The 6,329-nt window shown below is 35.6% G+C and overlaps 2 non-coding genes across 2 annotated transcripts; both read right to left on the bottom strand.

The window, feature by feature from the left end:
- Nucleotides 1-310: 310 nt before the first annotated feature.
- Nucleotides 311-417, bottom strand: LOC121216477 (small nucleolar RNA R71). The gene has a single exon (XR_005912658.1). It is a non-coding gene; the product is annotated as a small nucleolar RNA R71 (small nucleolar RNA).
- A 3,229-nt stretch (nt 418-3,646) lies between these two features.
- LOC121216466 (small nucleolar RNA R71) lies at nt 3,647-3,753 on the bottom strand. The gene has a single exon (XR_005912647.1). It is a non-coding gene; the product is annotated as a small nucleolar RNA R71 (small nucleolar RNA).
- Between the last annotated feature and the right edge of the window lie 2,576 nt (nt 3,754-6,329).

The following is a 6,329-nucleotide window of genomic DNA, read 5'->3' as shown; positions in this document are numbered from 1 at the left end:
TTAGGCCACAAATTCAAGCTCCCTATTTTGAACTGAAACATGTAATGTTTCAGATGCTTCAATCAATTGGTGAATTTGGTGGTTTGCCAACTAACGATCTTGGATTGCACTTGAGACTTTTCTTGGAGGTCTGCGATTCTTTCAGACAATAAGGGGTCTTCAAAGATGCCATAAAACTCAAACTATTGCCCTATTCTTTAAGAGATCGTGCTAGAACATGGCTCAATGATTTACCATCTTGAACAATAGAATCATGGAATGATCTCTGCCAAATATTTCTTCTGCAATATAACCACCCAATATGAATGCCAAACTGAGAAATGACATAACATCTTTTAAGCAACTAAAGGATGAAACATTGTATGAAGCATGGGAAAGGTTCAAATATATGTTTAGGAAATGTCCTATGGATGGATTTCATCATTGGACCCAAATGGAGATGTTCTACAATGGTTTGAATGCACAAACACGGATGGTGGTTGATTCTTCAGCTAATGGAACTTTGTTGGATAAGTCCTACAATGAAGCCTACGATATTTCGGAGAGAATTGCCAATAATGATTATCAATACCCCACAATAAGAGCTGGAAGTAGCAAGAGAGTGGCTGAATCATTCGAACTTGATGCTATTACCTTGCTTTCTGGTAAGGTATCTTCTTTAGCCAACATCGTAAAGACCATGCAGAAGCCTAGTGAGGTGAAAAAGCTTAAAATAGCTGGGTTATCTTGTGTTTATTATGGTGAGGATCACATGTTTGAAGAGTGTCCCTTGTACCCAGCATGTGTCAACTATATGGGCAACTTCAATAGGAACAACAATCCTTATTCCAACATGTATAACCTTGGTTGGAAACAACAGCCAAATTTCTGGTGGAATAATGAAGGAGCTAGAAATTCCAATAGGGCTATTAGACCCAATGCTATGAATGCTCCACCTGGTTTCAATCAGTCTATACCGCCTCAATAATGAGTTCAACAAGGATAGACATCATCTTCTTCCTCATCTATTGAGTCTCTACAAAAGGAGTACTTGGCCAAGAATGATGATGTGATCCAAAGCCAAGCATCATCATTACAAGCTTTAAAGAATCAAGTAGAACAGATAACTAATGCTTTGAACTCAAGAACACAAGAACCTTTCCCTAGTGATACCAAGAATGCAAGACCATATTAGAAAGAGCATTGTAAAGCAATCACTTTTAGAAGTGGCTAGAAACACAAAAATATATAGACTTTTTCAGTACCCTTTGAGCTTTAATTCATGAAGTTTCGTAGTACATTTTGTCGAAATTCATACTTTAATTATAAAATAATTAAATTACACTTAATTTATTAACATAATGAATTTTCATTATTTTTATAATAAAATTTCACAAATTTGGTTTATTTTCGATAGTTTTGCACAAAAGGTGAAAATTGGCTCGATAGACACCTCGAAAGGCTTGAACTGTAGGGGTAATTTATGCATAAAGTGCAATATTTTTCTAGCCAAGGACAGTCCAAATGATGATTATTTTATGTACTTTATATTTAATTTTTATCCAAAGTTAATTGGGTTAAAAATTAATATAAAGCTTGAAGGAGAAAGTGGCCTAGTATGCTAAGTAGAGAAGACTGGTCCACAAAGTAAATTGGCAGCCCAAAAATGTCCCTATAGTTGACCCAATCAGCTGATTTTTTCTAATTGAGTTACTTGCAAAAAAACACTCAAAGTTTCTTTAAACTCCATTCAAACCCCTCCACTTTCTATGCCTTTGAATATTTGCCCTAAGCTAAATATAGCAAAGTTTGAATTACTCAAATTTGCTTCTTTTCTGGATGACCAAGGAAGAGTGTATGACTACTAATTATTTGTTACCTCATTTTGTTACCTCATTCAACACACTTTCATTTCCCATACATCTCTTCTTTTCTCTCTTCCATTTCCCTCTGTTTTCCCATTTCCCTTGTCCATTTCCTTACTGATTTCCCCTATCGAAAAAGAGCCACCATCCATCTTTGTTTAGAAACATTTAAGTGTTCATACATACCTTGTTGAACAAAATGAGCGAAGAAGAAGAGGAGTGTATTAGTCTGGCTACAGAGAAACACTGTGATTACTTTCTAGTTCCCTTTTATTTAGATTTTCTTGTTTATGTTATGAGCATGATGATGAATATTTATTGTGTTGTTATTTTTTATTTAATTAAAAGGAATTAAATTAAATTGGTGTTAGATTACTTGCATTATGTTCACTTAAATTACTGAAATCATGTTTGTGTTGTTATAGGCCTTGGTAAGTTGTTCAATTAAGTAAAATCATGTTTATGTTATGCTTGCATTATAATTTTAAGGTAACAATTGAATTAATTATTTCAACGGAATGAAATTTGAATTAATGGACGCAATCCTTAATTAGTGCATGTTTAATCTTCTAAGGTAGCTAAAGGTTAAATTAGCGACAATATTAAACAATACATTTGCCTTGCATAACTTGCAAGTTTATTATGATTAAACTGTTTCAATATAGGCATATGTTACTACTTCACTTAAAATTATATGTGCTTATGAAGATTGTTTAATTGTTTGAATTGACTTTGGAAAATGTTCAAGAGATTGGTTAATTTAATAAGTATGTATGTGCACTTATTAGCAAGTTATTGAGTTTCCATGAAATTATTCGTAACAACATGAGCATGAGTTTAGTAAGTCTAAGTTAAAGAATGTGATTAATCCAACACATTTATGTCATATTGATTTAAACCCATTTTTTAAAATTGTGCATTGAAATTATTACTTCTAATTTTTCCTTAGTTAAGTTTTAGTTTTCAAATCGCTTCCTCAAAATCAAAATATTTTCAATCACCAAAGTGTTTGATTTACATTTAATAAATATTTTTCTTTCACAACCTTTGTAGGTATGATAACTCACATTTACTTGTGACTTTATTACTTGTTAACGATTGTGTACACTTGCACATTACCGTCATTCCAAGTTTTTGGTGTCATTGCCGGGGACTATTTTAAAAGACACTACTTGTGAAATGGTTAATTGTGCATTTTGATTTTTTTCTATTTAATTTTAATTCCATTATTCTTCTGTGATTGTTTCAGGTGTTTATGAGTATTTTTAGAATTATCAACTTACTCCTCGTAGACCCTAAAATTGAAAGGACTTTTCAATAAAGAAGAAGACAAGCAATTCAGAGAAGCACCAAAGAGATGAACTTTGAAAATCTAAATCAAGGAAATAGAGCAAATCATGCCCAAAATCATATCCTTACTACTGATGATAGGGATAGAGATCTAAGACAATATGCCATGCTAGTGTTTCATGAGCTTAATTCGGGTATTAGGAGACTGAAAATTGAGGCACAACAATTCGTGCTGAAGCCTGTCATCTTCTAGATGCTTCAGACAGTGGGCCAATTTAGTGGAATGCCCACCAAAGATCCTCACCTTCACTTAAGATTGTTTACAGAGATGAGAGATTCTTTGAAATTAGCTAGAGTACTTGAAGATGCACTTATGATTAAAGATGTTCCCATATTCAATAAAGGACAGAGCTCGAGCCTTGTTGAACTCATTGCCACCAAATTCCATTACCACATGGCAAGAGTTAGCAAAATGATTCCTTATGAAGTACTTCCCACTTAGCAAGAATGCTAAGTTGAGGAACGAGATCACTACCTTCCAACGGATGGATGATGAGTCCTTGTATGAGGCATGGGAAAGGTTTAAAGAACTATTATGAAGATGCCCTCATTACAAAATCCCTTATTGCATACAATTAGAGATTTTTTATAACGGTCTCAATGCTCACATGAGAATGGTAGTGGACGTTTTTGCTAGTGGTGCTCTCCTTTCTAAGTCTTAGAACGAGGCTGAAGAAATCATCGAGAGGATTGCTAGCAACATTTATCAATGGCAAACCAATCTAGTAGCATTAGGAAGACGAGTCGCTGGAATACATGAAGTGGACGTGTGACAGCCCAAAATTAACCCTAGTCGGGAAGTGGTTTCGGGACCGCTAAACCGAGTCACCGAAATGTTCGAATGTGATATTTATTGTCTAGAATATGTAATTATGAATGTGTGAAAATTTCAAGCTTCGATTTAGTCGATTGCATGTGAGTTTTAGTAAATAGGACTTATGTGAGAAAATTTTGAAATGTGATAGGTCAAAGCATAAGGACCTATTAGTGCATGTTGAAAAAGGGGGGACTTGCATGTGAATTTCCCCCCCTCTATTAGTAGTGGCCGGCCATGACAAGTATGGTAGACCAAGTGTGATGGGCAAGACATGTCATAGACATGTTGTGTTGGTGCATCATGGGTGGAAACAATAAAATAATGAGCATGGTAATTAAATAATGAAAGGGAGGAGTGATGAAAAAAAAAGAATGGTCTCGTCCATGCCCCCCCATTGCCGTGAGTAAAAGAAAAGAAAAGAAAAATTTTGTTCATCCTTTTTCATCTTCTTTTGGCCGAAAATTCTAAGGAAGGAGGAAGGAGTTCTTGCTTCATGTTTGGTTTGGAAGAGGATTAGGAGGAGGTTTGGCCATACTTGTATCTAGATCAAGGTATGTTTGAGGTTGTGCCATGAGATTCATGCATGTTTTTAGTTGCTAGCTTGAGTTCTAATTAGCCCATGGTTCAAATCTTTGCTATGTCATGGGGATGATATTCGGCCTAGGTGGATTTTGTGTTAATGCCATTACATGCTAAATATGAAGCTTGTTAATGATGCATGTGATGGTGGATTGATGATTCTTGAATCTTCTTTTTAGCATTTTTGAGTGAGCACATATGTGCATTGGTTGCTAGATGGAGAAGAATCGGCTAGCAAGTTGTGTGCTAAGGCCGAATATAATTTTTGTATATTAATGAGTAATGCATGTGTTAAATTGATGGAAAGGGAGAGGATGCTTTACTAGTGTATATATGTGTGTATTAGCCAAGTTTTGAACTTGAAACAAAATGGTGTTTAGTCAATACAAGTGACCATACTTGTAGAATGTATTAAGTGTTGCAATCGGCCCCAACATAGACATGCATATTCGGCCATAGGAAGGAGATTGGTGTTGCATGTATTCGGTTAGAGGCAAGCATATTGATGCTTTTGTCTTGGCTTAGAAAATTCGGCCAAGGGGGAAAATTAGCTAAAATGTTGATTTTGATTCATGATTCCGTACATATGTGACTTTAATGTCTAATGTATAAATATGGGCTAAGTGCCTTGTGTTCCTCTTTTCGATGCTCAAATGATTAAATCAATTTATTTGTTTAATTAAGCTCAAGAGCAAAGGGGAACTAAATCCGATAAAGGGAAGAAAAAAGTGGTCGAATAGCTATCGGAATCGTTCGACAACATCCGAGGTAAGTTCTTGAGTAATAGAGCTTAAATTATGATTTGATTAGATCATGTTTTAAGCAAATCAAAATCATGCTCTTTGTGTGTGGCTATTGAGCCGAAATTGCAAGAATGATAAGTGTCTTGTGTTTGAGTTTTGCTAACGAAAATGAAATACGAACGTGCCATGATTTATTGTTAAATGTGCATGGTTATTTGAATGATGTCCGGGCTAAGTCCCGAAGGCTTTGTGCTAAGTGACCATATCCGGACTAAGATCCAAAGGCATTTGTACGAGTTACTAAATCCGGACTAAGATCCGAAGGCATTTGTGCGAGTTACTAAATCCGGGTTAAGTCCCGAAGACATTTGTGCGAGTTACTAAATCCGGGTTAAGTCCCGAAGGCATTTGTGCGAGTTACTATAACCGGGCTATGTCCCGAAGGCATTTGAACGAGTAGCTATATCCGGTTAAATTCCGAAGGTACGTGATTTGGGAATGAATGATCTTGCTGTAAAAATTTCAGTTAATACGCTTGAAACATCCCAACATTAAGGTATGTTTCGTATGTGCTTTGAATTAGTTGAGCCCTTACAAATAAGTATTCGCTCAGTTGATAAATGAGCTACCGGCCTTTGGCTAAGTTGATCTTTGTGTATGAATAAAAGGGTTGGTAATGTGAAGTAAGTATGATATTGAAAAATTGTGCATATGAAATTATCCGTTTAGCTACATGAATGCTATACTTTTGTTGTGCTGGAATCCCTTGCTCAAAACTTACTAAGCATAAATTGCTTACTCCGTCTCCTTGATTCTCTGTTTTATAGATTTTGGTTCTCCAGCTATCGGACTCGGGATTTTGAAGTCGAAGTCGCCCACACTATCAAAGCCCCCCCTTTTGGTACAATTTTGGTTGAACTTCGAAATGGCATGTATAGGACTACCCTTTTTGTTGGGGGTCATGGACCCTTTGGACTTGTATAATTTTGGATAGCC

Source organism: Gossypium hirsutum, chromosome D04, assembly GCF_007990345.1.
Source record: "Gossypium hirsutum isolate 1008001.06 chromosome D04, Gossypium_hirsutum_v2.1, whole genome shotgun sequence".
Lineage (NCBI taxonomy): Eukaryota > Viridiplantae > Streptophyta > Magnoliopsida > Malvales > Malvaceae > Gossypium > Gossypium hirsutum.
The sequence above is the reverse complement of the archived record's forward strand: the minus strand, read 5'-3'. Positions and strand labels throughout refer to the sequence as shown.